Source organism: Lissotriton vulgaris, chromosome 6 (genome assembly GCF_964263255.1).
Source record: "Lissotriton vulgaris chromosome 6, aLisVul1.2, whole genome shotgun sequence".
NCBI lineage: Eukaryota > Metazoa > Chordata > Amphibia > Caudata > Salamandridae > Lissotriton > Lissotriton vulgaris.
The window spans coordinates 1,744,683,192-1,744,689,191 of NC_141694.1; the positions used below are offsets into that span (position 1 = coordinate 1,744,683,192).

The window sequence follows — 6,000 nt, forward strand, 5'->3', positions numbered from 1 at the left end:
TTGCTCTATCTGCGCTTATCTTGCTTCTGTCTGCACCCCACTTGCCTCTTTCTGCACCTCTACTCCCTCTTTCTGCACCTCTCTTGCCTCTTTCTGCATCTCACTTGCTTCTTTCAGCACCCCTTTTGCCTCTTTCTGCACCCCTCTTTTCTCTTTGTGCAACTCTCTTGCCTCTTTCTGTACCTCTTTTCTTTCTTTCTTCAGCTGTCTTGTATCTTTCTGCCCCCTCCGTGCCTCTTTCAGCACCTTTGTTGCTTCCTTCTGCAGTTCTCTTCCTCTTTTTGCACCCCTGCCTCTTTCTGTACCCCTCTTGCATCTTTGTGCACTTCTCTTACCCCTTTCTGCACCCCTCTTGCCTCTTTTTCCACCTCTGTTGGTTCTTTCTGCACCTCTATTGCTTAGTTCTGCCCTTCACTTGCCTCCTTCTGTCCACCTCTTGCCTCTTTCTGCACGTCTGTTGGTTCTTTCTGCACTGCTCTGGCTTCTTCCTGCACCTCTGCTCCAAATTTCTGCAACCCTCTTGCCTTTTTCTGCACTGCTCTTCCTTTTTTCTGCACCTCTCTTGCAAATTTCTGCACCCCTCCTGCCTCTTCGTGGATGATGTAATCAGCGATGTCATCAGTGATGTCATTTGAGATGTCATCAGTGATGTCACTGACCATGTCATGAATGATGTCATATATGACATCATCAGCAGTGCATTGCGGGGGCACGAGTTATAGTTAGCTCAACTAAGCATAACGACCAAATTTCTCTTGTTTTGTACGGGTGAAATGTCCAACTAACTAGTTAAACAAAATGAACAAATAATACAATTAATAACAGTATTAGAGAACGGGAGTAATAGATATACTATTCCCACTCCAGTCTGTGCAACAGTAGGGAAAGCTTTTTACTCCGGAGAGGTAATATTTACTATTACAACTCCAGTGAGTGCAACAGTAGGGAAAGCATTGGACATTCAAGGGATTACATTTACTATTCCCACTCCAGTCTGTACAACAGTAAGTTAAGGGGTAAGTTAGGGGGGGTTAAATTTCCTATTCCCACTTCAGTCTGTCTAACTGTAGGGACAGCGTTGGAATAAGGAGGAGTTAAATTCACTATTCCCACTTCAGTTTGTAGAACAGTAGGGAAATCGTCGGACTCCGGAGAAGTAACATTTATTATTTCCACTCATCTTTGCAAAAGTAGGTAAAATGTTGGAATCCAGAGTGGTAAAATTTACTATTCCTACTCCAGTGTGTGCAACAGTAGGGAAAGCATTAGACTCTTGGGGGGAGGGGGAGGTCAAATGTACTATTCCTACCAAAGTTTGTGCAACATTAGGGAAAATGTTGGTCTCTGGAGGGGTAACATTTACTATTTCCACTCCAGTCTGTACAACAGTATGGAAAGTGTTGGACTCCGGAGAGGCTAAATGTACTAATCCCACTCCAGTATGTGTAACAGTAGGGAAAGTGTTGGACTTCGGAGCGGCTAAATGTACTAATACCACTCCAGTCTGTGCAACAGTAGGGAAATATCTGGACTTCAGAGGGGTTAAATTTACTATTCCTACTTCAATTTTTGCAACAGTAGGGAAAGCGTTAGACTCTGAAGGGGGAAAATGCACTATTCCTACTAAAATGTGTGCAAAATTAGGGATATTTTTGCACTCTGGAGGGTAAAATGTACTATTCCCACTCACTTAATCATTTTCCTTAATTACCTTCCCACCCTATTATCCTACAATCTCAGCAGCCTGCAACTAATATATAGCTTAAAAAATATAATAATTACACAATTTACATATTTATTAATCACTTTAGAACAATAAATGCATACTTCATTATTAATTAATTATAAATAATTAACTTCACACCCTACACGCCTACAAAGCTTGCAACCCGCTATAACAATATAAATTACTATTACCAATTAAATAAAGAACTTAGCAATCACTTAATATGACAAAACTATATTTCAAAATATTATTAACAATTATTCAGCCAATAACAACGTATCATTATTTTATGAATTTACACACATAAAGATAATTTAAAAATGATATTTGTTACAACTACATTATTGGAAACGTAATAACTGTATTACTGAAAACGATATTATTTAACTGAAAAATCGACATTCTTGACAACGATATTTCTGCATCACAATATTTTTGTATCACAATATTTTTTTTCAAATATTTCTGCTACGCAATATTCTAATCCGGTATGTTGTCCTAATACCGCTGCATGTGAGGGTGGGGCAGCAGATCCTTAAAATCGAAGATTAGAGGCAGAAGGATAAGAAAAGAAGGAGCTGTGAATATACAAGACTGTGGGTGCGCTAGGGTATTGTTGTGGACTGTCAAACTGAATGTTTTGGGTCTGAAGCCTAAATGCAGCTCACCCAGATGCAGCGCACATTCATTCCCAGAAGAGGCACAGAGCAGGGGTACAGCTAAGCAGCGCCTAGAACTGAACATCCATACTGTCATGGAAATAAAACATGCCGGCACAGCCCTCAGTCTACCTACTCCTTAACCACAGCCCGGAGCAGAGGCAGGTGGAGATACAGGCCCCTCCAATGACCCAGATCATGGACGTTCCAACTGGGCATGAGACATATTCATTCACATGTCAGATCTTGTGTAAGGCCCTGACTAAGATGTACCTCATGCTTTGCTGTTCTCCTTCTTCTTGGCTTTACAGACCAAAATGCTTGCTGACCCTTCCCCAGTGAGGGATGTGAATGCCAGTCCTTCTCAGGGAGAGAGAGATGAGAACCTTGGGTAAGAGTGTTCAGTGCGAGGAAGGGGAAACAGTAGGAGAGCATGGCAGGGGAGAATGAGATAACAGACAGAGGAGGACATCGAAGCATTTGAGAATGAGGGAGAGAAGATAAATTAAAAGAGGGGAAATAAGGGCAAAGGAACAGAGAATGGAGATATAAGAGTCAAAGGAGGTGGCAGAGGGTCGAGATGAATGGGAAAGAAGAACAGGGTGAGGAGGAAAGAGGGACATTGAAGCGGTTACACATAGGAGTGGATAGAAATATCAAGAAACTTCCACCCTGGGATTGGAAAAACCAACCTCCTAAATTACTCCTCCAAACCCTGTCCTGTTCCTCTTCAGCTACTGTTCTTCTCTGTATACGTTTGCCTCAAAACCTATAGAGAACACTTGTGTCCACCTTCTATTTTCACTTCTTTGTTGTTGTTTTACCTCCTCTTACTTGCAGCTCTTTCACATGCAACCTTTTTCTTTACAGTGCACGTTTAGTTTTGTATATATTGCCCTTTCTTAGCTTCTCTGATCACATCCTATGCTCCCAGTCCTCGTCACTCCGCCTCTGCATGTTTGTTATTCTCAGAGACCTCTGTGAGTTCCTTGTGATTTTCGTTAATTTAAAAAACTCTCTACATTATTGTGAAATCAGCTTCCTTTGTCAGTATTATTTGCACCCAGTGTGTCTTACAGTTTTAAGATGTGTTAAAGGGAACCCTGTTGTCTGGGAGAGATAAAGAGACAGAAGCGAAAGAGAAAGAAAGGCGGAGAGAGGGAAAGAGGCTGCTCCATATTCAGAGCACGAGAGAGAGGGTTTGAACTCTGAAAAGGGTTGCTCTCTAGGAAAATGTGGGTGCCATCTCTGCAAGTACAGTGACGTCAAAACCAAGCACAACTGATGTCAGTATGTCAGTAAAAAACACACAGATGGCAGTATTGTTTTGCATAATGCACTCTGTACTCAAAAATACATCTTGATTGCATTAAATGTATACCTCCTAGCCCCACCCCTATACATACCTCGAGATATGCCCCTAGTGCCGCCATTAGTCAACAGGTCAGCACGGCGAGTACATCACTAATTTCTACCCATTTAAAGCGCAGCACCATAGGGAAAGGCACACGGCGAGCCCCCGAAATCTGCTAAAGTCGCTCAGACTTTAAACTGCATTCCAGTTCTGAGTGGAACTCTTTCATTCGTTTTCCCCGGGCACATCCCCTTGTAGATTGATATAATCGCGAGTGATTTACACGAGAGACTTTCCAGAAATTTCCAGAGATTGGAGCCACAAAGGTTCAACAATTATCATCAGCAAAGGGTTTGTAGAAGCCTCCTATGCACAGTATATCATTAGATTCCAGGTACTCACCAAGTTGATGAGAGCTCTTAAAGCGCCGGTAGTCCAGACTCGGAGCACAGATTTAGTTCTGGAAACTTCCTTCGGGCGTCGCGGACCCTTTTCCTGCTGAGACGCGTGTGTAGACCCTCGAGGTGTGCGCTCGCGAGTAGTTCTCACCGGGTTGAGGCAGGGAGAGCCCGCGCACTGCCGGCGATGGTTCTATGTCTGTGTGGTTATCTATTTTGGCTCAATGTCAAGGCTTTCCCACGTGCACCAACAAAAGCATATTTGTGCCGGTCCTGACTTGCGAGAGGATTATCTGCAAACAAAGACAAATATGAGAGTCACCGTAATAGCACAGCACAAAAAACGCACGTCAGAGGTGTAAAATGTCCCAGGTGCCACATTGGTGTCAGCAAAGAGGACGTCCCAGCAGCCGATGACAAACTCATATTGTGAAACGAGTTGGACGGCAGGTGAGGCTCGCTTCCGGGCAATACCTATGTTTCCAAACACAATTGATCAACCTGTTATTGGGCCATGTGCTATTGTGAAACGTAGTGAAAGCGACACATGTAAGTTATAACTGAGATGGCAACCTGAGGTGAGTTATACCTGAGGCGGCATACCGGGCCTGCTTTAGGGTAGTGCGACTGGTGCGGCTGCACTGGGCGCTGACTTGGAGGGCACTGTGTTTTGCAAATACTTAAGATTTAAAAGCACCTGTGGCAGAGTTCCTTGTGTGCCCATCTTTCGTACAGCAATAAAAATGTCAAGATAACTCGTGTGATTAATGTTCCTGCTAGAGAAAGAGATGGAGTTTTGTCTAGTGGCAGTTTTGACTACCATAACATAGCACAGAGGGTTAATACGCCTGCTGTAAAGGACAGATCTGTTTTTTTTTATGTGGATAGCTGAGTGGATTAGTAAAGACAGTCTATACCAGCGCTTTAAAACAAATTAAATGTATGTGAGAGACGGGCTATGTGGAGATGAGGGGCACTTTTGCTAGTGGTAGTGGGGTAATCTGAGGAAGAGGAGGTCATTGGGGGGCCGGAATAGATTGTCACATGGCATGCTGGAGTGGTGTGGCTCACTGGTTAGAGGCAGCAGACCCGGAAGCAGAGGATGTCCCGGGACCAGGGTTCAATTCCCGACGCAGCAGGGTCGTGAACCAGGGTCAGCGGACTCGATAATTCTCGCCTCGGTGCCTACTCTAACCAGGGATCACACTCGGCAACCCTGGGCATTAGCTTGCCTCATCTCCACTACGGCCCCCCAGGGGATGCCTGGTTTCACCTTGGAGATATCCAGGAGGGAAGTTCTCACAGGGAAAGCCAGGACGGGTTCCCCAGCGGTCTATAGCGCCAGGATGCCTCCGGGTAGCAGTGCGTTTTACAAGACACACACATTTACATTTACATTTACATGCACTGTCAGGTGCAGGCTCCCGCGGGGGAGATGATGTCTTTCAAACACTGTGACAACATGGGCTGGTGAACTTAGTTTCACCACCACCGTGGACAGTGGCGTAGCAAGGTCAGGTGGTACCCAGTGCGGAACATTTCTTGCCACCCCCGGCTTGTCAAAATGGCAAAAGTATAAGTTTAGAGCACATATTTTTGCCATTTTGTTGCCCCCCCTCAGTGATGACACCCAGGGCGGCCCGCACCCACTGCACCCCCCCCCCCCTTCCTACGCCACTGACAGTGGAAATGAAATGAAATAATCTTCTCACCCCATTGCCTCAGACTGCTGAAAATGGCACATTTTCGTGTAAATGTAAAAGTCAGTCATTACATTTAAAAAAAGCAATTTCCTAAAATTCTTTGTAAAACAATTAGATTTGTTTTTTTTAAATTATTTAATCCCACAGTGGTGGTGAAAAT

At 44.2% G+C, this 6,000-nt stretch overlaps 1 protein-coding gene across 1 annotated transcript in view; it reads right to left on the bottom strand.

Annotated features, from left to right (window-relative positions):
* LOC147709409 (calpain-13-like) overlaps positions 1 to 4,291 on the bottom strand; it is a 454,206-nt gene extending 449,915 nt beyond the window's left edge. Inside the window, exon 1 of the mRNA XM_086925978.1 lies at positions 4,142 to 4,291. The gene's annotated coding sequence lies outside the window, so the exon portion shown is untranslated. The remainder of the gene's footprint in view (positions 1 to 4,141) is intronic.
* Positions 4,292 to 6,000: the final 1,709 nt, after the last annotated feature.